The sequence below is a fragment of the Euleptes europaea genome, chromosome 7, assembly GCF_029931775.1.
Source record: "Euleptes europaea isolate rEulEur1 chromosome 7, rEulEur1.hap1, whole genome shotgun sequence".
Classification (NCBI taxonomy): Eukaryota; Metazoa; Chordata; class Lepidosauria; order Squamata; family Sphaerodactylidae; genus Euleptes; species Euleptes europaea.
Genome location: NC_079318.1, coordinates 92,331,274 through 92,355,414, shown reverse-complemented (window position 1 = coordinate 92,355,414; position 24,141 = coordinate 92,331,274). Strand labels below are relative to the sequence as shown.

General features: G+C 53.9%; 1 protein-coding gene across 4 annotated transcripts in view; it reads left to right on the top strand.

Moving 5' to 3' along the window:
- Positions 1–24,141, top strand: part of ZBTB7B (zinc finger and BTB domain containing 7B) — a 59,815-nt gene that overhangs the window by 1,401 nt on the left and 34,273 nt on the right. Inside the window, exon 1 of one of the 4 annotated variants that reach the window (XM_056853166.1) lies at positions 2,147–2,180. The exons of 2 other annotated variants lie outside the window; for them this stretch is intronic. The gene's annotated coding sequence lies outside the window, so the exon portion shown is untranslated. Of the gene's footprint in view, positions 1–2,146; positions 2,181–21,685; positions 21,735–24,141 lie in introns of those variants that run through there. One more of the 4 variants, XM_056853163.1, reaches the window with a different exon arrangement.

Here is a 24,141-nt window from a genome sequence, read left to right as displayed (position 1 = left end):
CCGTATCTGGAAAGGTCTCCCTTTTGGGTCGGGTTATTCTCACGACCAGCATTTATGCTCGAGTCCCTGTTGGTGCATTCTTTGATTTCTACCCCCCTCCCTCCATAACTATTCCCTTGCTCTCTTATCTCTTAAGGTTATGTATCTCACAGCTTTTCAGCTCCTGTTGGAAACTGAACACAATATTTTTTTATGAACATGTGGGTGGATTTTGAGGGCCCTGATCCTACTAGAGGGGTGCACAGCGTGGTTTTACCTCCCCCCGTTCCTGGATCCACAAACGGGGAACGAATTACTCGTACACAATTGTTCTTTCCATGTCGATCCTGTTCGTGAATGGCGCCCAGAACTGGGGCAATGGAAAGAGAAACTGGCATCAACATCGAAGCCTTTAGAATTACAACTTTCCTGTGCCCGGTTGCCCACAACAGACCCTGGGTTTTTTCCTTGGAGTTTGCCTCCCAAGGCACACCCAGCCCCATGGATGACTCTGCTCTCCCTGACGGGACTGTAGATATGTGTGTTTATCCTGGCAAGGTTGGCAGTGCCCCTCTTGAGTATGTGCCAGCTGTCCTTTCGCCACTCTTTCTCACAGAATTCCTACACTCTTCTGCAATGGGCAGAAAGTGCCCCGCAGTCTGACGCTGAATGCCAGGTTTAAAACCCACGGGGTGCCGGGTTCAGATGTCGAGAGGCCCTGCTGGATCAGACCAAAAGTCCATCTTAGTTCATGGTCCTGTTTACAACCGTGGCCAACCGGATGTCTTCAGGAAAGCCCGTACCCTGGGCTTGGAGGCCACAGCGCTCTCCAGTGGTTGGCCCCTTGGCAACTGATATACAGAGGTTCACTGCCACTGAATATGGAGGCTCGGTTTAGCATCCACGTGGAAAACCGAGTCATCTGTCAATTCCCTTCGAGCAATTTGTTGCGTTTGCAAACTAGGGAGTTTAAAAGGGCCGAAAGTCTCAATCTCTCTCTGTCTCTCTCTCTAATGCAGTGGTTCCCAAAGTGGGCAGTACCACCCCCTGGGGGGCGGTGGGATTACCTAGGGGGGCACTAAGAGGCAAGGGGGCAGCAGGGGGGCACTAGAGATGGGCCCCTTCAACTATGTTGTTCACAAATTTACAAGAGATCAAGCTATGGCACCATGCTGGCAAATTTGGTGGAAACTCTCAGAATTTTTTTCCAGACTTTGAAGAGGTGGTACCACTGGGCCAAGTTCATCAGTTTCGTTGAATAAATTTCAACTAAAAAGTTTTAATTTTATTTTGAATAGATGTGCAATTAACTGTTACTGTTTTGAAATTTTTTTGTTATTATCTTATTTGGTGTGTCATGTAAACCCCTATTTTGAATAGTGCTTTTTATAGGGGGTTGGGTTTGTGGAACCAAGGGGGTGGTGGCCCGAAAGATTTGGGAACCGGTGCTCTAATGCATGTTTCTGGGTGAAGCAGGACTTAAATTCCCAGCTATTATTATTTGTATAGTGAGGAATATAAATGAAATGCTTTCCACCGTACTCAAAAGTCAATTCACTCCTCAAGACTTATGATGATATCTGTCAACTGTGGGGTGGGGGACACAGACAAAAAAGAGATTGTAAAGCAATGAGGAAATGGTAAGGAAGGGGATCTTCTTGGGAGTACATAGGCATTGCGATCAGATGGATGTTTCTGCGTTAAAAATACTTATATAGTTGTGGATGAAGGAGCTGGCGGACGGCACAGATGCCAACCCATAGAAGCAGGGTTTTTTTGTGCGGACTGGTACTTTCTTGCAGCACCTTGTAGCTGAAGGCAGAATCTGATGACCTAAATTAGCAATGGGGAAATCTGGAACCCAGAGGTAGTCATTACTCCGGATTAATTCGAGCAGGGCATTGAGGGGGTGAGCTTGGCATACGTGGCACTGGACTGGACTTTGGAGAGAGCTCCGGGGTCTTGTTTTGCTTTGCTTTGGCTGTACGTGGAGCTCTGTCGCCCTTCCCGCCATGCCAGTTGTGACGGAAGCCCCTTCTCTCAGGCTACAGGAGGGTGCCAGCGTTTGTCCCCCCATGTGCCAGCGGCGGGGTGCCGTTCCCAGAGCCCCGCACGCCAGGGCCGAGAGGCAGGTCTGCCTGCCGCACCTGTTTGTTTGCGCCGGCCCACCTCCCCGAGGGCTCTGAACCGGCGGCGCAAGGGTAAGCAGGGTGGGGGCGGATGTGTGCCTAAGAATACACCTGCTTCTTGTCCCCAGGTGTCCTTGTGGCTGTGGGGGAGGGGGGATTTAGGGAAGCCAAAGTGGATTGCAGGCGTTGGTGCACGCAGGGGCTGCAGGTGTGGACGGGCAGGAATTAGCAGGTGGGCTGTAAGCTCAACAGAGAAGGTAAGAAACAGGATTGCAGCCGGCTGGAAATTTAATCCGAGCCCCAGGGCCTACCCGCAGGGCCGGGTGTCAGCCTTATCTTCCCTATCGGGAAATTATGCCATTTTTGGTTTCGTGGCTGCCGACGGAATGAGATTGCCTCTGAGCACGTGCGGGGTATTTTTCCTTCGGCCCTCCGCTTCACCCCAGGTCGGTTTCGATTAGGTTGGTTGGTTGAGCCCCAGTGCTTTTTCGCTTCAGAAACGAAGGCACGGGGCGGGCTCTCGTGGGTAGCGCTTGAGGTTTGCCACTCTCTTCCAGACGGGCAGAAACTCTGCCAGCTCATTTGCATGCGGGCATTAGTTCATTTGAAGAATTGCAAATTTAAAATGAGCTTGTCATTCACGTGGAGTTGGGAGGAGGGACAGCAGTGCACACATACTGAATTGTTGTTGTTGTTTTAAATAATCAGAGTGTCTCAGAGCATGTGCAAAGTGCCTTTCCCTTCTTCCTTTGTAACCATAGCTTTCCCATACTTGAGATGGCTGGAAACTATGTTAGAAGGCATAATATGAAAGCCATATCGTATCTGCATCTTCCCTGAAGTCAATTTTTATTTATTTTAAAAACAAAAAACCCCAGGAGGTCCAGATAGTTTGGGTAGTGATGCTGATTGAGCAGCAGAATGTTCCTGGTTGAGAGGATCCTGGGGTGCTTAGACCCTACCGTGCAATCCCTTCTGATAAGACAGTGGCTTTGTTCCTTGCTGCATAGCAAGACGGAAATCCAACAGGCACAGCTCCCCCCCCCATCGTATCACCATTCCAGGAAAAGCTCTACTTGTTGACTTCTGCCTGTTAAGAAGACATTTAAAGCATTGGGGGGGGGGCAGGGGCAGGGAGGATGTTGCATACCAAATAGACTAGGCTAGGTCTTTTGTAACCTTACAGGTGTTAGAAGAGGGTGGGATTTTGAAGACTGATAGAGACCAGCATGGCTAACCACACTGCCTTGTCCTTTCCTCTTCCCAATTTGAACTGCTTTGGGTGGGTGGGAAGATTTCTGTGCGCAGGGCTTTTTGCTAGCAGGGGTCAGGGAAACAGCTAGGGTTGCCAACTCCCAGGTACTGGCTGGAGAGCTCCAACTATTACAACTGATCGCCAGCCGATAGAGGATCAGTTCCCCTGGAGAAAATGGCCGCTTTGGCCATTGGACTTTATGGCTCTGAAGTCCCTCCCCAAGCACCGTTCTCCTCAGGCTCTGCCCCAAAAACCACCCACCGGTGGCAAAGAGGGATCTGGCAACCCTAGAAACAGCCCAGGGAGAGAGGATTCAGAAGTAAACCCCCCGCCAGTGCCCGTCTGAATGCTGCGGTGGGGTAGTGGTTAGATGCATTTGCTTTAGGGTTTCCAACCTCCAGGTATCAGCTGGAGATCGCCTGCTATTAAAACTGATCTCCAGCCGACAGAGATCAGTTCACCTGGAGAAAAGGGCTGCTTTGGCAATTGGACTCTATGGCGCTAAAGTTCCTCCCCTCCCCAAACCCCGCCCTCCTCAGGCTCCGCCCCAAAAACCTCCTGCTGGTGGCAGAGAGGGGCCTGGCAACCCTAATTTGCTTTGATGCATCTAGTTATATATGTTCTGCTCTTCTCCCCAATGGGGACTGTAAGGGGCTTAGAGCGTCGTTCTGCCTTTCTCCTTTTCCTCACAATGGCAACTCTGTGAGGGAGGCTGGGCTGAGAGAATGCGACTGGCCTGGGGTCACCCAGCAAGCTTCCATGGTAGAAGTGGGGATTCGAACCAGGATCTCTCAGGATCCTAGTCTCAAACTAAGTCTACTAAGCTCTGAGTGTTGGGCGTGGAAACTAAGAGACCTGGGTCCAGTCCCTACTCGGGCCTGATGCTCGCTGGGTGACACTGGGTTAGTCCCTCCCTCTGTCTAAACTCCCTCACAGGGTTGTTGGCAGAGGGCTAAACCATTAGGGTTGCCAGGTCCCTCTTCACCACTGGCGGGAGGTTTTTGGGGCGGAGCCTGAGGAGGGCGGGGTTCGGAGAGTGGAGGGACTTCAATGCCATAGAGTCCAATTGCCAAGGCGGCCATTTTCTCCAGGGGAACTGATCGCTATTGGCTGGAGATCAGTTGTAATAGCAGGAGATCTCCAGCTAGTACCTGGAGGTTGGCAACCCTATAAACCATATATGCCGCTCAGAACTCTTTGAAGGAAGGGGAGGATAAAAATAGCTTTGAACAGAGGAGCCTTTTATTCGTGCCAAGGAACTTGGGGCGAGGGGCGTACGTCTCCCCACCTCTGTTTCCTTTCGACAACAACCCTGTGAGGTAGACCAGGCCAAGAGAGAGATCGTGTGGTTGGCGGCCGAGTGCGAATTTGAACCCGGGTCTGCTCAGACCTGGTCCTGCCCCTTGGCCGCTGCATTCGAACCACCCTGTCAGGCCGCCTGCTTTTCCTAAACGGGCCCTCGCTAACAAGAACCGCGGGACTGTGTGTAGCTGAGACCCACACAGGCCGCGGCAAGGCCTAGCCGGGACTGCGGCCCCCATGGCATCGTTGCCGTGGGAAGCAGAAGCAGCCATGCTCCTCAGGGGTGGCTGATGAAACTGCCAAGAAACTCTCCTTCCTTGCGGCTGCCGCTCCCTCTTCATTGTGCCAGGTGCCCCCCCCCCACGGTGGGGGTGACGCTGCCCCTGAGCTCCTGCGCGCTCCATGGCAACCCCGTGGCACACGACGCCGTCCTGGCAGCTCCGCCACAGGCGAGGCCTGAAAGAGGAGCCGGCTTAGGCGAGGGGGGAAGCGGCAGGGAGGCGCGGCCCAGGTGGGCTCCGCGCCAGCCCCTGGCACTGCCGGGGAGAGGGAGGGCCGACGTTGGCAGGGCCAGGTGCCGTCTCCCCCCTCCCCGACCTTTGGGGCAGGCATGGAAGGTCAGATGAGCGGTAGTAGGCCCGGGGCACTGTTCCCCGTCCCGTGCCAAGGCAACTGGCGAGTATCGATTTCCTCCTGATGCCACCACGCCGGTGCCTGGTGACCTACTTTGTCAGCCGAGGGGAAGAGTTGCCATCCTTAAAGGTGGAATCTGTCCCACTTTTTTTTCTTGCAGTGGAGGGGGGTTCCAAAGACGGGCAGCCCGAAAAGGAACGCACGTGTGCTAGGGGGCACATCTGTCCCCCCCCCTCGCCCCAAGCAGCTGTGGGCATGGCTTGGCCGAGTTCCCCTCCCCGGGGAGGGAGAAAGAGTAGGTGATGAAGAGGAAAGAGAAGTAGGTCAGGCCGGGCCGCCTTCGCCCGGGCTGGGCAGGGCTGGGTGCTACCGCCACCCCTGCCACAGCCCTCCTGACGCCTCAGCTGCGCTCCGTCGGCCACATGGGCAACAGAGGGGTAAGAAGCGGAGAGCCCGTTCCTGGGGCAGAGGAGCCGGGCTGGCAGCCAGTCGGGGCTGCTTAGAGGATTGATTAACGTGGATTAGGTCGGCCTGATCTTCCCCACGGCTGTCGTTGCAGCCAGGAGGGGAAAGGAATGGACGGTTCACTTCGCCTCCCTATTTTAATTGCACAAAGTATGGGGCGGGGGTTTGAATTAGGGGATGTGATCACCATCTTCAGTTACTTGAAGGGCTGTCATATAGAGGACGGTGCTGAGTTGTTTTCTGTTGCCCCAAAAGGTCGGACCAGAACCAACGAGCTGAAATTGAATCAAAAGACTTTCCGTCTAGACATTAGGAAGAATTTTCTAATAGTTTGAGCGGTTCCTCAGTGGAACAGGCTTCCTCGGGAGGTGGCGGGCTCTCCTTCCCTGGAGGTTTTTAAGCAGAGGCTAGATGGCCATCTGTCAGCAATGCTGATTCTGTGACCTTAGGCAGATCACGAGAGAGAGGGCATCTTGGCCATCTTCTCGGCATGGAGTAGGGGTCACTGGTGGTGTGGGGGTTGGAGGTAGTTGTGAATGTCCTGCATTGTGCAGGGGGTTGGACTAGATGACCCTGGTGGTCCCTTCCAACTGTATGATTCTATGATTCCAGTACTTGAAGGGCTGTCATATAGAGGATGGTGCCAAGTTGTTTTCTGTTGCCCCAAAAGGTCGGACAAGAACCAACAGGTGGAAGTTAAACCAAGAGAGCTTCCTGCCTTGTGCAAGGGGTTGGACTCTATGACCCTGGTGGTCCCTTCCAACTCTATGATTCTATGAATTCGGGGTTGACAGTGCCCAGGGAGGAACGCATGGTAAACCTTAATTCAATTTCAGTTCAATTCATTATGATACGGTCGTAGACCATCAAATAAAACAGGATTGCAGAACTGGTCGATAAATAGTAGAGCGTGTAGACAAAATATGGCTAAAATGACAATGTTTAAAAATGACAAAACATTACTAAAATAACCCAGTCATAAATATTCCTAAGATTAATATAAAACTTGTCTGAAAGATTCTGGACAATAAATACCCCATTCTTCCTTGGCTATTGCATAGATTTTGTCCAGCTGTGCCTTATTTTAATTGCTAGACAAGCAAATCTTGCTTGCTTGACAATACTGACTTTGATGGACCAAGGGTCTGGTTCAGTATAAGGCAGCTTCATGTGTTTGTGGCTTTCCTCAGTGGAGAGGGCAGTCTGCATATGGTCAGAGACGTGGCATGGAAAATAGACCCTGGTTTATACTCTGATGTAGTTCTAAGCGTTCTGCAGGTTTATTGCCCTTGAAGAGATTGGAGGCGGGGAAAGAAACACGTGGGGCTAGAGCGTCACACTTATTTTCAGACAGAGGGCGTGTGCTTTCAGCTGGTGTGTGCCAGGCAGAAATTCCACAGGTACATGTGCAGAGATAGGTCAAGTTTCCTCTGTTCACCGTCTGCCTGTTTGGAAGCGGCTGGACAGACAACGGGCGCATTGGTGTTGAGGCCTGAGCTGTGTCGCCCTTTGCCTTGGCGCTGCCAGGCACACATGGCCGGTCACCTTGGCGTTGACCAGCAAGTGCCTTACTGAACTGGCTCGAGCACCAAAATGTTCTCTGCGACCTGAGCCATGGGCTTTTTAAAGAGGCGATTCTAGCCTCTGCCCATTTACTGCCGTACTACAGGGCAGTGAACACATGGAGCTGCCTTATACTGAACCAGACCCTCAGTCCACCAAAGTCAGTATTGTCTACTCAGACGGGCAGCGGCTCTCCAGGGTCTCAGGTAGAGGTCTTTTGCATCACCTACTTGCCTGGTCCCTTTAACTGGAGATGCCGGGGATTGAACCTGGGACCTTCTGCATGCCAAGCAGATGCTCTGCCACTGAGCCATGGACCCTCCTCATGGCTCTCCAGGGTCTCTGGCAGAGGTTTTCGCATCACCTACTTGCCTGGTCCCTTTAACTGGAGATGCCGGGATTGAACCTGGGACCTTCTGCATATCAAGCAGATGCTCTACCACTGAGCCAATTTAGGTGGCAGAGTCTGGGCCGAGCGATCGGCCGTGTCGCGTGAGGTTGGGTTGCAAGTCTTTTGGCGCCTGGCGTCTCTTGTTCTCCCCCCCCCCCCAGCCTGTGGTGTTCCTAGCTTGCCCCTTTTGGCTCCCGGCTTCCGCCCACTCAAGGAACCCCACCCTAGCTGCCTCTCCCCGGCCCTGCGGGGCTGTGTCCCACCCTGCAATGTTCCCGATGCAGCGTCTCCTCTCCCCCTTCTCCCCCCCCCATGTTCTGGCTCCTTCTGCCGTCTCTCCCTGAAGCTGAGCCCGGCCTCTGCAGAAGGATTCCTCAGCCAAGGAAGCGAACGGCCAGGCAGGTTCTGCACTTGGGGAGGGACTGTGGCTCAGTGGTAGAACATCTGCTTGGCATGCAGAAGGTCCCAGGTTCAATCCCGGGCATCTCCAGTTGAAGGGACTAGGCGAGTAGGTGATGTGAAAGACCTCTGCCTGAGACCCTGGAGAGCTATGGGGAGGGGCTGTGGCTTGGTGGTAGAGCATCTGCTTGGCATGCAGAAGGTCTCAGGTTCAATCCCCGGCATCTCCAGTTGAAGGGACTAGGCAGGTAGGTGACGTGAAAGATCTCTGCCTGAGACCCTGGAGAGCCGCTGCCGGTCTGAGTAGACACTACTGACTTTGGTGGACCAAGGGTCTGATTCGGTATAAGGCAGCTGCATGTGTTCACGTGCTCCCCGTCCAAGGAAGCGGGAAGAGGTTTAGTTTTATTCCAAAGTCAAAAGTTCTCTTCTGGAGATAGGACGGTGCCGCGTCTCCTAGGGTTGCCAATTCCGGGTTGGGAAATTCCTGGAGATTTGGGGGTAAATTCTGGGCAAGGTGGGGTTTAAGAGGGACTTCAGCAGAGAAGGGATGCCATAGAGTTAGGGTTGCCAACCTCCAGGTACTAGCTGGAGATCTCCTGCTATTACAACTGATCTCCAGCTGATAGAGATTAGTTTACCTGGAAAAAATGGCCGCTTTGGCAATTGGACTGTATGGCGTTGAAGTCCCTCCCCTCCCCAAACCCTGCCCTTCTCAGGCTCTGCCCCAAAAACCTCCCACCAGAGGCCAAGACGGACTTGGCAACCCTACATAGAGTCCACCTTCTGAAGCTGATGTTTTCTCCAGGGGAGCTGATCTCTGTCATCTGGAGATGACTTGTAATAAGGGTGGCCAGCTCTAGGTTGGGAAATACCTGGATATTTTGGGGCGGAGCCTGGGGAGGGGAGGGTTTGGGGAGGGGAGGGACTTCAACACCACAGAGTCCAATTGCCAAAGCAGCCATTGTCTCCAGGGGAACTGATCTCTATCAGCTGGAGATCAGTTCTAATAGGTGATCGCCAGCCGCCACCTGGAGGTTGGCAACCCTACTTGTAATTCTGGGAGAACTCCAGGCCCCAACCGGAAGCTGGCGGAGGGGGCTTCCCCCATTTTTTGTTGTATAGACTGGGCATTTGGTGTTGTGTTCTGACTCCTTGTGCGGATGGGTGGGAGGAGAAAGATTTGCAATAGTTAAAAAGTCTCCCCCCCCCACACACACACACACTCCAGCTCTAGGGGTTTGTGGCCGCTTGAATCTTTCCTTCCTGTTTCCTTGTCTGTGTGTTGTTTCGCCAGCAACGTCCTTTCCTCCCCTCTTCCTGTCTTTTGCCTTCCACTTTTAAACCTCCGACTGGGGTGAACCCATCCACCCATCACTCTTCTTTAGAATCACAGAGCTGGATTCATCTAGTTAGGGCCAGGGTCATCTAGTCCAACCCCCTGCACAATGCAGGAGATTCACAACGATCTCCCCCCCACACACACACACCCAGTGATTAGGGTTGCCAACCCCCAGGTACTAGCTGGAGATCCCCTGCTATGACAACAGATCTCCAGCCGGTAGAGATCAGTTCCCCTGGAGGAAATGGCCGCTTTGGCCATTGGACTCTATGGTGTTGAAGTCCCTCCCCAAACCCCGCTCTCCTCAGGCTCCACCCCAAAAACCTCCCGCTGGAGGGACCTGGCAACCCTACTTATAATTAGGGCCGCCAGCCTCCAGGTACTAGCTGGAGATCTCCTGCTATTACAACTGATCTCCAGCCAGTAGAGATCAGTTCCCCTGGAGGAAATGGCCGCTTTGGCAATTGGACTCTATGGCATTGAAGTCTCTCCCCTCCCCAACCCCCCTCCCTCAAGCCCTGCCCCAAAAACCTCCCACCGGTGGCGAAGAGGAACCTGACAACCCTAGCTTTGAAGGGGGTGGGTTGCTAGGAGAAATAGTGTTACCCCTTTCCGTCCCCTGCTTCTTCTGTTATTTCAATAGCTCATCAGAAGCAGCGGGTCACTTGGCAGGTGGAAAAGACAGATCCTGTACATGCCTTTTCCCTGCACTGAGCAAACTGCAGCTACTTATGCGTTTATTTATTGGCATTATTTGTCGGGTTGCCAACCTCCAGGTACTAGCTGGAGATCTCCCGCTATTACAACCGATCTTCAGCCGATAGAGATCCGTACATCTGGAGAAAATGGCTGCTTTGGCCATTGGACTCTATGGCACTGAAGGCCCTCCCCTCCCCAAACCCCGCCTTCCTCAGGCTCCACCTCCAAAATCTCCAGGTATTTCCCAACCCTGAGCTGGCAACCCTAGAGAGATGGCAATCCTACTTGGCCTTCTGCAGGTGACTTGGGCGTAGAGAGGATGATCGGGAGGTCACATTGGTTAAATGGTGGAACTCCCTGCCCCAGGATGTGGTGATGGCTGTCAACTTGGAAGGCTTGAAGAGGGCAATGGACATGTTCACGGGGGATAGGGCTAGCCATGGCTAGTAGTCAAAATGGATACTAGTGATGACGCATACCTATTCTCTCCAGTATCGGAGGAGCAGGCCTGTTACATTAGGTGCTATGGAACACAGGCAGGATAAATGCTGCTGCAATGGTCTTGCTTGTGGGCTTCCTAGAGGCCCCTGGTTGGCCACTGTGTGAACAGACTGCTGGACTCGATGGACCTTGGTCTGATCCAGCAGGGCCTTTCTGATGTTCTCATGTGACTGGATTGAGGAGCGACAGTCAGGTGTCTCTACCTTTGGCCACGTTGAGTCGTCTGCCCTGAAAGCCTTCCTAGAGGAATCTGGGACCACCGTCACCTATGCCTCACTCGTCGTTGTTCCCCTTGCGTGGTATGAGTGTGCAACTGAGAATGCAGCTTGTGCTCCAGCATTACTGAGGAGGAGGGGTAGTGGGTGGAAGCTTTTATTTCAGGCAAATTTAGTAATCTCCAGGAGGAAATGCTGAGAGCCTTCCATGGAATCGCGGGATTCCCTGGAAGACACTCCGTGAGCTTCTGATCTCATCTTTCGGGGACCCCAGCAAAGCTGGTTGAACTAGATTGCTGCCTCTGCGTTGTCGTATGACACCACTGCTCTGTACCTATTAGGTCTCTCTGGCATATGGGAGTGGCGCTGGCTCACTGGTAGAGCCTCTGCTTGGCATGCAGAAGGTCCCAGGTTCAGTCCCCAACACCTCCAGTTAAAAAAGACCAGGCGGTACTTGATGCGAAAGACCTCCGCCTGAGCCCCTGGAGAGCCGCTGCAGGTCTGAGCAGGCGATACTGATATTGCTAGGCCAATGGGAGCTTCATGTACGTTTTTAAGGGGAGGGGCTGTGGCTCAGGGGTAGAGCATCTGCTCGGCATGCGGAAGGTCCCAGGTTCAAGTCCCAGCATCTCTGCTGAAAAGGATCAGGCAGTAGGTACCGTGAAAGATCTTTCTCTGGCTGAGACCTGGGGAGCGACTGCTAGTCTTAGACAAGAAGAAGAAGAGTTGGTTTTTATACCCTGATTTTCTCTAAGGAGCCTCAAAGTGGCTTACAATCCCCACAACAGACACCTTGTGAGGTAGGTGGGGCTGAGAGAGTTAGGAGACAACTGTGACTGGCCCAAGATCACCCAGCAGGTTTCATGTGGAGGAGTGGGGAATGGAACCCGGCTCTCCAGATTAGAGTCCCCCGCTCTTATCCACTACCCCATGCTGGCTCTCTGACTAGGGTTGCCAGCTCTGAGTTAGGAAACACCTGGAGGTTTGGGAGGTGGAGCCTCAGGAGGGTGGGGTTTGGAGAGGGGAGGGACTTCAATGCCATAGAGTCCAATTGCCAAAGCGGTCATTTTCTCCAGGTAAACTAATCTCTATCGGCTGGAGATCAGTGGCAATAGTAGGAGATCTCCAGCCACCACCTGGAGGTTGGCAACTCTATCTCTGACACACAAACAGTGACCTTGATGGACCAAGGATCTGATTCAGTATAAGTCCGCTTCATGTGTCCATGTGTGTTCACAGTTTGCTCTGTTGTCTCTTGTGCAGAGATGGGAAGGGAGGCTTGCAAGGAAGGGACCCTCCCCGCAATTCTGGACTTCCCCCACTGTACGTGTATCCCGCTATAGAAATTATAACTACACCATCACTGTGCGTGGTGCTTTGCAGAGAGGGGCCGCAGAGCATGTGCAGAGTGCTCACTCTCGGATTCCTAACCACGCTCCCAAAAGGCAAGACCGCCGATGCTGCTCCAAGAACCCAACTACGGTTGCCAGGTCCCTCTTTGCCACCGGCGGGAGGTTTTTGGGACGGAGCCTGGGGAGGGCGGGGTTTGGGGAGGGGAGGGACTTCGATGGCATAGAGTCCAATTGCCAAAGCAGCCATTTTCTCTGGGGGAACTGATCTCTGTTGGCTGGAGATCGGTTGTAATTGCAGGAGATCTCCAGCTACTACTTGGAGGTTGGGAACCCTACTCATGAGCCCTAGTTCCTTTGTGTTGTGCTTTTTTCCTGCATATATTAGGGCTGGTTACATTTTTGGGGGGGGGGTGTTTGTGTGTCTGAGGGTCTCTGTAAAAGCAGACCCCGCTCAGGGCATTTGGCTGAGCTTGAAGGAAAGCCGGGATCAGGGTGGGTTTGCATTCTGTCTCCGTCGTCCCGGGCCTCTTCCCTCCCCCCACAACTTTAATAACCGCTCATGGCTTGCAAAAGAGGGCCTGCCGCTTGCAACGCCCGCCCGCCCCTCCCAGCCCCAATGAGTCACTCTCCCCCCCCCGGCAGGCCCCCCCATGCCACCGGTTTGAGCCCTTCTTGCCGCACAAGATGCCCGCGCCCCTCCCAGGCAGCCTCGCCCACCTTATCTCCCCGTCGGTACACCTGGCACAGCAGGAAGTGGAACGACCTGGGTGGCGTTGGTGTTGGTAGGGGAGCCGCGTCGGGCCAAAGGACAAAGGGGCCGCGCCCTCCTGTTTATTGGCATGCGGCAGCTCCGTCTTTGGGAAAGGGCTGCGTGCCGGCCAACGCGCAGAGGAGGCAAGAGCCAGGCTGGATGTGTGGAACCTCCATGTTTGGAGGCAGTCTACCTCTGCGTGCTTGGGGCGACTGTGGCTTTCACACTCTACCTTAAGTACTTCTCAGTGGTGTCTGACATTAGTTGCTGGAAACTCCATGTTCAGAGGCAGTCTACCTCTGCGCGCTTGGCGCAATAGGGGGGACTGTCACTGTCATGCCCTACCTTAGGAAGTTACCAGCGGCGTCTTGAGTGGTCACTAGATGATGGAACCTGCACGTTTGGAGGCAGTCTACCCCTGTCTGCTTGGTGCAATAGGGAGGGTGTTGCTTTCATGCCTTACCTTAGGAACTTTCCAGAGGCGTCTACCTCTGGGCTATGGCTCAGTGGTAGAGCATCTGCTTGACATGCAGAAGGTCCCAGGTTCAATCCCTGGCATCTCCAGTCAAAAGCATCTGGCCGTTGGGGATGTGAAAGACCTCAGCCTGAGACCCTGGAGAGCCGCTGCCGGTCTGAGTAGACAGTACTGACTTTGATGGACCAAGGGTCTGGTTCAGTAGAAGGCAGCTTCATGTTTTCATCTGACAGGTCACATGAACACATGAAGCTGCCTTATACTGAATCGGACCCTTGGTCCACCAAAGTCAGTATTGTCTACTCAGACAGGTAGCAGCTCTCCAGGGACTCAGGTAGAGGTCTTTCACATTACCTCCTTGCCTTTAACTAAAGATGCCGGGGATTGAACCTGGGACCTTCTGCATGCCAAGCAGATGTTCTACCACTGAGCCACAGCCCCTCCCCACTAGATGCTGGACTACGTGGACCTTTGCTCTGCCCCAAAAGGCAGGAGTTCTAGCAAAAGCTATTCCCCCTGCTATTTAAGAGTGGAACCTCCCTGTCCGGAGGCAGTTTACCTCTAAAGAACAGATGCTCAGGGACAGTCAGCATCGGAGGACAGTTACCTTCCTGTCTCGATCAGGCATTTCCCAGACAGGCTGCTAGATGTGGGGCTACAGAGACCTCCGGTCTGATCTGGCGAGGCCTACTCTCAAGGCTGCTTTGCTTTCAACGGCTGGGCGAGCCATGTGCCGTCCTTCCCCCTTTCCAGACCTGGGCCCTGCTGAACATGAGACCCGCTCAGCTGCAAGTGCGTGACAGGAAGTCATTTGATAGGAGGAGGGGACGGCGGGATGACCCCGTTGTCGCGGTCGAGGCCAGGACCGTGAGCAGGAGAGCCAGGCTAAGAACATTGGGGCTCAGTTTGTAATGCATCTGCTTGGCGTGCAGAAGGTCCCAGGTTCGATCCCCGGCATCTCCAGTTAAAGGGACTAGGCAGGTAGGTGGTGTGAAAGACCTTTGCCTGAGACCCTGGAGAGCCATGTGGAGGGGCTGTGGCTCAGTGTTAGAGCATCTACTTGGCATGCAGAAGGTCTCAGGCTCAATCCCCGGCATCTCCAGTTAAAGGGACTAGGCAGGTAGGTGATGTGAAAGACCCCTGCCTGAGACCCCGGAGAGCCACTTCCGGTCTGAGTAGACAATACTGACTTCGGTGGACCAAGGGTCGGATTCAGTATAAGGCAGCTTCATGTGTTCAAGAAACACAAACTGAGCCCTAAGAAGTGTACCATAGCAAGGAACGAGTCCAGGGGCCGAGCCACAGAGGAATCTTCTCCGTCTTCCTCTTTAATGTTCCTCTAAGCGCGCATGCATGCAAAGAGAGGCAGAAGCATGCACACAATCGGGACTCTGTTGCCCATCCGAGGGTCCCAACACCAGGGGTGAAGACCGCTGTTCTACGGGGCTTGTGTGGTGCCCCTGTGCTGAAGTTGCTGCCGTGCTGGTTTACGATCTCGCACGTGCGCATGTGAGAAGGACAGAGATTGGGCACCGAAGGAGGAAGAAGCCAAAGCGGAGAGGACTGTGACAGACCTCTTAAGGAGACCTCATGGAGAAACAAGTGATTCCTGGTGGCCCTATTCAAGCTTCCGCCTCTGCTTATTTATTTCATTTATTCTCCACTTTACTCCTCAGCAGGCCTTGGAGGTGCATGAGCGTTTAGTCACAACTTGTTAGGGTTACCAACCTCCAGGCAGTAGCTGGAGATCTCCTGCTATTACGACTGATCTCCAGCCAACAGAGATCAGCTCAGCTGGAGAAAATAGCCGCTTTGGCTATTGGCCTCTATGGCATTGAAGTCCCTCCCCTCCCCAAACCCCGCCCTCCTCAGACTCCGCCCCAAAAACCTCCTGCTGGTGGTGAACAGGGACCTGGCAATCCTTTGCATGTGTGTACATGACAACCGGAGTGTGGAAAGGCTGAAGTCTTCCATGGCTGTCCTGGGGGCAGGGCTGGGTGGCTGTGCTAAAGAGAGGCTCAACAGGGCTTAATTCTGAGCCAGGGCCGACCCGAAGGGCACGTGGGCACGGCTCCGGTGCTTTCTTTCCTGCGTAGTGTAGTGGTTAAGAGCGGTGGTTTGGAGCGGTGGACTCTGACGTGGAAAATCGGGTTCGATTCCCCACTCCTCCACATGAGTGGCGGATGCTAATCTGGTGAACTGGATTTGTTTCCCCACTCCTCCACACGAAGCCAGCTGGGTGACCTTGGGCTAGTCACAGCTCTCTTGGAGAAGAAGAAGAAGAGGAGTTGGTTTTTATATGCCGACTTTCTCTACCACTTAAGGGAGACTCAAACTGGCTTTCAATCACCTTCCCTTCCCCTTCCCACAACAGACACCCAGTGAGGTAGGTGGGGCTGAGAGACTGTGACTAGCCCAAGGTCACCCAGCTGGCTTCATGTGTAGGAGCGGGAAAACAAATCCAGTTCGCCAGATTAGCCTCCGCTGCTCACGTGGTAGAGTGAGGAATCAAACCCGGTTCTCCAGGTCAGACTCCACCGCTCCAAACCACCGCTCTTAACCACTACACCATGGTGGCGCACAGCTGGCTCTCAGAGCTCTCTCAGCCCCACCTACCTCACAGGTTGTCTGTTGCGGGGAGGAGAAGGCGATTGTAAGCCGGTTTGAGTCTCCCTTAAGTGGTAGAGAAACTCAGCATATAAAAACCAACTCTTCTTTCATTTGCCAGAGCTCAGCGCTGGAACGTCGGCCATAATAAAAGTGAGCGAGTGAACCGCTCGCCCTGCCCTTACAATCAAATAACTGAATGCCAGCCCTGGGAAAGGAGCATAGTGGGGGAGAGTGCGCAGCCGAGGTGGCATGGGCCCTTGGCACCTTTCCATATGGACTGGGGGGGGGAGTTGAGAGAGTATGCCTCGCCATCGCCCACTCCTGAATTTGTGGCAGAGGTGAGGTTCGAACCAAGGACTGCCTGGCGGCCCCTCTCAGCCGCCTTGCCGGCGAGCGATTAACATGACATCTCCGTGACCCACCCCTTGGCACGGCTTTGTGCCCCTGGCTCGGGCACGGAGAGCTGGCAGTCTCCCCCCAAAAAAGGGGGCCCACGTGCCTGAGCCCCCCGCCCTGGGCAGCCCGGGTATTGCGCCAGGGCGTGTCGGTGCCTCCGATTCTGTCTCCTCTCCTGCTCCCGACCCCACCCGGCTGCCGCCCGTTCCCCCAGCTGGCATGGGCAGGTTTCTTGCACAACGGGGCGTGTTCCCTTTCTGAGAAATGCCAGGCCCCCCCTTCTCCGACCCGTCCTGGCTTGGCACAGCTCTTGGGCAACCCCCGCTGCCCCGCTTCCGTTTTCTAGCCAGCTGCGCTGTACAAAGGCAGACCTTGTGGATTCTCTTTCCCTGCAGCTGGGTCCTTTCCGCCTGTCCTTCTCAGCTCCTCCCCATGGTCTATTTGGGGAGGGGCTGTGGCTCAGCGGCAGAGCGCCTGCTTGGCATGCGGAAGGTCCCAGGTTCAATCCCCGGCATCTCCAGTAGGTGATGGGAAAGACCTCTGCCGGCTGGAGACCCTGGAAAGCCACTGCCTGTCTGAGTAGACAACACTGACTTTGATGGACCGAGGGCCGGCGTGGTGTGGTGGTTTAGAGCGGTGGTTTAGAGCGGTGGACTCTGATCTGGAGAACAGGGTTTGATTCCCCACTCCTCCACTTGAGCGGCGGACTCTAATCTAAAGAACCAGGTTCGATTCCCCACTCCTCCACATGAGCAGCGGACTCGAATCTGGAGAACAGGGTTCAATTCCCCATTTCGCCACACCAGCTGCGGACTCTAATCTGGAGAACCGGGTTCGATCCCTCACTCCTCCCCATGAGTGGCGGACTGTAATCTAAAGAACCAGGTTCGATCCCCCACTCCTCCATGTGAGCAGCAGACGCTAATCTGGAGAACCGGGTTTGATTCCCCACTCTTCCACGTGAAGTCTGCTGGGTAGCCTCGGGCCAGTCGCAGTTCTCTCCGAACTCTATCAGCCCCACCTACCTCACAAGGCGCCTGTTGTGGGGAGAGAAAGGGAAGGCGATTAAAAGCCGGTTTGAGACCCCTTAAAGGTAGAGAAAGTCGGCATATAAAAACCAACTCTTTTTTGTCTTCTGATTCAGTGTCAGGCAGCTTCGTGTGTCTGTCCATCTCCCTCATTCTTTCCACGGGTTTGGTCGTATGGCAGCTGCAGTTTAAAAAATATATATATTGTGGGGGATCAGGCAAAAGCACCTTTTCAAACGCCGGAAGCCTGGAGATTTGGGGGTGGGGCCTGGGGAGGACAGGGACCTCAGTGGGGTACATTGCCCCCTCCAAAGCATCAATTTTCTTCAGGGGGACTGATCTCTGTAGGCTGGTGAGGAACTGTGCTTTTGGGGAATCCCTGGGTCCCTCCTGGAGTGTGGCATCCCTAGTTCTCTGGTTAGGGGCTGAATTCTGACTTTCAAAAACGGGTATAGGGCCGTGACCCAGGAACTCCCTTGGGGAGGAACGGATCTCACCTCCCTCCAAACCTGACAAGGGTGAGCCGGCTAAGAAGGCAGCTCAATTCTTTGTGTGTGGGGGGCATCATTTGATTGGGAAGTTTCAGGAAGATAAAAGGAAGTATTTCTTCACACAACGCATAGTTAAATTGTGGGACTCCCTGCCCCAGGATGTGGTGATGGCTGCCAGCTTGGAAGGCTTTAAGAGGGGAGTGGACATGTTCATGGAGGAGAGGGCTATCCATGGCTACTAGTCAAAATGGATACTAATCGTGATGCATGCCTGTTCTCTCCAGGATCAGAGGAGCATGTCTGTTATATTAGGTGCTGTGGAACACAGGCAGGATAAATGCTGCTTCAGCCGTCTTGTTTGTGGGCTTCCTAGAAGCACCTGGTTGGCCACTGTGTGAACAGACTGCTGGACTCAATGGACCTTGGTCTGATCCAGCAGGGCCTTTCTTATGTTCTTATGGGAGGTTTTATTTTAATTTTTAATTTATTTACCTCCTGTGTAATCCGCCTTTCTCACATGGGCTCAAGGGCAGATTATACCGCACAAGTCAGAACAATCAACCAAATGGGGCATTCAATAACAAATGCGTTAGGATGCCCTCACCCAATCTGTTTTCACAGTGCCAAAGGCTTTGGGTGTCTCTGGACATGTGCAGAGGGCCTCCCCCTTCACGCTGATCAATATCCACGGGCTGCCTGCACCCAGATTGAGGGTTAGGGTTGCCAAACTCCAGGTAGTGGGGGGGGGGGTAGTAGCAGGTAGTACTCCAGGTAGTACTCCAGGTAGTAGCAGGAGATCTCCTGCTATTACAGCTGATCTCCAGCCGACAGAGATCAGTTCCCCTGGAGTAAATGGCCACTTTGGCAATTGGACTCTATGGCATTGAAGACCCTCCCCAAACCCCGCCCTTCCCAGGCTCCACCCCAAAAACCCGACGGTGGTGAAGAGGGACCTGGCAACCTTATTGAGGGTAGGGGGCACAATATCCATGCCAAGCCACACCCTTTCGGTGGTCTGTTGTTTTCGAACCACCTGCCCAGTTTGTAGGGAAGGAAGGCCGGAGGTTTTGCCCTTGATTGCTGGCATTGCCTGACCTACTGGCAACTGTACTGCCTTGGCCCCTGAAGCTTTTGGGGCTTGGCCCCTGGGGTGCCACCCGGGCCCCTGGCACGGCCGTACCCTCATCGGTTCAGGGCACAGCGCGAGATCGAGGGGCATGGCATCCCCGGCTCTGTGGTTGAGTCAGGCCGGCACTTTCGGGGAGTGACTTCAACAGGGGTGAGGCTTTGGCAGCGCCCACCTTGCCAGGCCACGCACCCGGGCAGGTCAGGGCATGCTAGCTCTGGCCCAGCCCTGGTGGGGTGACACAATCCGGTTTGGAGAACTGGGGCACGAAGAGACAAAGTAGGGCGCAAACACACGGCTCCTGGCCGCTCTGGTTAAATGCTCTGGGCTGCTGGGTGGGGCTGTGGCTCAATGGCAGAGCATCCGTTTGGCCTGCAGAAGGTCCCAGGTTCAATCCCCGGCATCTCCAGTTAAAGGGACTAGGCAGGTAGGTGATGTGAAAGACCCTTCTGCCTGAGGCCCTGGAGAGCTGCTGCCGGTCTGAGTAGACAATGCTGACTTTGATGGACCGAGGGTCTGATTCAGTATAAGGCAGCTTCATATGTTCTGCCCTTCACCACTTCCTTGCTTTGTCAAACGAGGTTGCCAAGCAAACAGGCCCACCCAGGGGATAACCAAGCCGGGTTCTCGCCGAGATCAGCGCCAGATTTGTGAGGCGGGGCCGATGGAGAGGGGGTTTCAGAGCATGTGCAGAGTGCATTTCCCTCTGCTGCTAAGAAGCCACAGTTTAGCGGCTCAGCTTCAGCCTTTGTGTCCAGTGGTACTTGGGCTTAGGGTTGCCAACCTCCAGGTACTAGCTGGAGATCTCCTGCTATTACAGCTGATCTCCAGCCGATAGAGATCTTCCCCCGGAGGAGAAAATGGCTGCTTTGGCCATTGGACTCTATGGCATTGAAGTCCCTCCCCTCCCCAAACCCCGCCCTCCTCAGGCCCCACCCCAAAAACCTCCCGCCCGTGGCGGAGAGGACCTGGCAACCCTAGATGGGCTCTTGGAGCAGCGTCTGCTGTCTTGCCTTTTGGGAGTGTGGTTAGGAACCCAAGGATGAGCACTCTGCACATGCTCTGTGGCCCCTCTCTGCAGAATTGTGTCTGGAATTGACACGTTTGAAAAATGTCCACCAGGGGTTCAGCCCTCTTGAGGGCCCCCTTGTCCCCAGACAGGCTAGCAACAGGGAGAATTTTTTTCCAAATCTAACCGCTGAAATCGAAGCAGGTAAAAAACACTTCGCATCTTTCCAGCAATAGAGAAGTAAATTTGGATTATTTTTCTGTGCACCGAGGCTGAAAATCGGGAACCTCAGAACAGGGTTGGGGGCCTGAGTGGTTGGATTGGGCCCCAAGGAGATGGTGGGCCGTGTGGGTAGCAGCATCAAATAGGTGAAGGAGATTGGGGGGGGGATGCTCCCCCCAAACCCTGTGTCGCCTGGAGCGAATGTCTGATAGTAGCTTTGTTTTAAGGCTGGTCTGACTCATTTTGGAAAGGGGCGGGGCAACGTTGGGCATCGTTTTCTCTCCAAAACCGTGGATGTCTTGGCATTCCTTGTCACAAGGGAGTGCCTTTGAGCATAACCTGCAATTGAAAGAATTAGGTGCATTTGTGGCGGATGAGTGCTATTAGTGGTGATAGTTGGAACAATGGATCCTCCATGTTCAGAGGCAGCCTACCAGGAACAGGGGGGAGTGATGGCTGCTAGTGATGACACCTAAAACATGGAGCCTCCATATTCAAAGGCAGTTTACCAGATGCAGGGGCAAGCGATGGGTGATAGTGATGGCAGCTGAAACATGGATCCTCTGAATTCAGAGGCAGTATACCAGATGTCGATGGCAAGCAATGGCTGATAGTGATGGTAGCTAATACAGGGAACCTCTGTATTCAGAGGCAGTATACCAGTTGCTGGGGGCAAGCGATGGCTATTAGTGATGACAGCGAAAACATGGAACCTCCATATTAAGAGGCACTATACCAGATGCAGGGGGCAAGCGACAGGAGTGGTGTCATCATTTTGAATAATAGAGTTGGAAGGGACCACCAGGGTCATCTAGTCCAACCCCCTGCACCATGCAGGAAATTCTCAACTACCTCCCCCCCCACACACCCCCAGTGACCCATTTGTTCTGTTTAGGAGCTCACAGGCAGAGATGTGACTGCCCCTGTCACTTGCCTCCCCACATCTGGTACACTGCCTCTGAATGTGGAAGCTCTGTTTAGGAGGGCTCCAGGAGGAGGCGGCGCTGGGCTAGCGGGCTTCTTGCTCTGATCCAGCCCAGGCAGCCGTGATCCCCTCTCCCCACCGTGAGCCTGGCTTGGATTAGAGGCAAGGCCTTTTCAGAGCAGGGTACAACTTCCAGATAAATTGTAACTAGCCTTGGCATTTCCCGAACAAAGCCCAAGGAGGCTGCCTTGTGGGGGTGGGCGGAATGGGGGAGCCCCGGCCCTGGCAGGGAGCATGACAAAGAGTTAATGGTAGGGGGGAGAGAGGAGGGGAGGAGGGCAGGGTGCTGCGTGACCCGGGGCGTGGGCGTCGCCTTCTTTTGAGGTGGGATCGGTGCTCAGAGCGAGGCAGGCGGGTGCCAGGTGGCTTCAGATCTGCTCAGCTCGCTGCGGAGAGACAGACGGAGGGGAAGCGAGGTAACCTTGGGGCACCCGTGGCTAGGGGGAACCTCCACACTGCGGGGCAGGGGGAACAGTGCTGAGACGCCGTGGCATAGCTGTGCCAAGGTTAGGCGGGCCAGGTCGGGTCTCTTGGTGTCCACCTGTGCCAGGGACCTGTGCCCGCTTGAAGGGCAGCCAAGGGAGAGGCGCCAGGCCCCCGGCGCTTGGAGTCTGGCCATCTCGGAACCACAGGGACGGGCAGTGCCCAGGTGGTTTGGCGCAAAGGGCTGCACCCCGAGACGCAGCAGGGGGAATGTCTTTGCCAGCACCGTGGTGCAGCCGGGCCCACGAGGGACCTTGGCGCGGCTTTTCGGCCCTGTAGCTAGCCTTGGTGGTTTTGTGGGGTTCGATCGACTAAGCGGTCTTGTGTTTCAATGCGTGGCATTCTTGTCTGAACCCCGTGAGTTCCCCCCTTGCTAGGGCAGCTGGAGGAGAGATGAAGCACAGCTTTGCCCGATGCTTTTCAAGGTTTTCCACCCTGTTTGGGGGATACTTCCGCCGCTCGATTTGCAAGATATGGTTTCCATTTTCTTCTGTTAAAACAAAACAAAACAAAACACAACGGCGCTGTTTGCTTAACCCCCTTTAGAGGTTCTCTCCCTAGAAGCCTACATTGAGTATGTAGAGGGAGCCGGTAATTTCCCTCCCCTGCTTTTCGGTCTTCTGAGATCTTCTTTCATACCCGAAATGCAAAATCCTTCTTCCTCTCTTTGCATCCGAAATTCGACGCATAGGGCTTCATATCTGTGAACTGGCATGAAAAAAAGACCAGCCGACAGGTCTGGAAATCATCACCGATACGGGCAATGTGGAATCTTGGGCTTTGTGGCGCAGAACTCGCACGTTTGCTAAAAACCTGCAGCACCTTGTTGCAGAACCTGTATCAGAATTAAGAGCCCTCACATGTTTCTAGTCCTTAGTGTTGCAAAGGGGAAACCAAACAAACTTGGAGTTCCGCGGTCATTTTCTTTTCTTTCTTTTTGTAAGGTTTGGAAAATGGGGAAGAAAGCCTATTTATGTTTTTACAGCTCTCTTCACCCCAATATAGATCTTTTTGGGGGATGCTTCCGCCACTCGATTTGCAAGATATGGTTTCCATTTTCTTCTGTAAAAAAAAAGCACACAACGGCACTGTTTGCTTAACCCCCTTTAGAGGTTTTCTCTTCTTCTTCTCCTCCTCCTCCTCCTCCTCGCAGGATGGAAGGAGAAGGGTGTAACTTCGTTTCGGATTGCCACTGCTCAGGTTCAGAAAGTCGCATGCGCATTAATCTCGTAATCTGCATGGGAGCTCTGTAAATTAGACCAGCGGCAGCATTCCCATATTGCAGACGGGTGGGAGAAAAGGGACAAAGGCGGAGAAAAAGCGATTTGCCAAAGGCCGTCTTGTAAATCTGTGCCAGAGGCGAAGTTTGGACCAGGGACGACCTGGATTGCTGCTCAGCCTCTTTGCCCCTGGGCCTGGAATGCCCAGCTCTGATAGGGAAGACCTGAATTCAGATCCCTACTCTTCCACTGAGCTTGCTTGAGGACCATCACATTCTTGGCCTAACCTACCTCCCAGGGTTGTTGTGAGTCCCAGGTATGTCACCTTGCACTCCTTGGTGAAAGGGTGGATTGCAAATCTACTGGGCAGGTGGACTTGCTAAGAGCCGTTGAGACAACCCCCCGCCAAAGCCTGAATGATTCAGCTAGGTGTTCCAGGCTGGGGTTTCCTGGTTGCTTTTGGAATGACAGAGGAAAGGAAGTTTTACCTTTCCCCTGTGGCTGGCGTGCTGCCCCAGCTGCCCTGCAAACTCTTGCTCCGCAGAGCCATGTGCCCCATGAATGGCACCCTGCTTGACGGCCCTCCTCCTCTAGAGGTTTGATCCCAATGTGTGCCATCTTGGCTGCCAACTTGGAAGGCTTTAAGAGGGGAGTGGACACGTTCATGGAAGAGAGGGGTATTCATGGCTACTAGTCAAAATGGATACTAGTCATGATGCATACCTATTCTCTCCAGGATCAGAGGAGCAGGCCCATTATATTAGGTGCTGGGGAACCCAGGCAGGAGAATGCTGCTGCTGCAGCCGTCTTGTTTGTGGGCTTCCTAGCGGCACCTGGTTGGCCACTGTGTGAACAGACTGCTGGACTTGATGGGCCTCGGTCTGATCCAGTATAGCTTTTCTTATCTATCCATGAACAGAAACTAAATATGCAGAAAAGACCAAGGGACCCCCGAGCCGGTTGGGATCTTGCGGCACCGAAAGGAAAATGTCCCTGGTCCAGTTACCCTTCTGAATCATATTGGAGGTCCCTCTGGGAAATCTACACAAAAGCCTTCCCCTCTTGGTTTGCTTTCATCATCTTGTATTTAGAGCTAGACTGCCTTTGTCTGCAGAGGTTT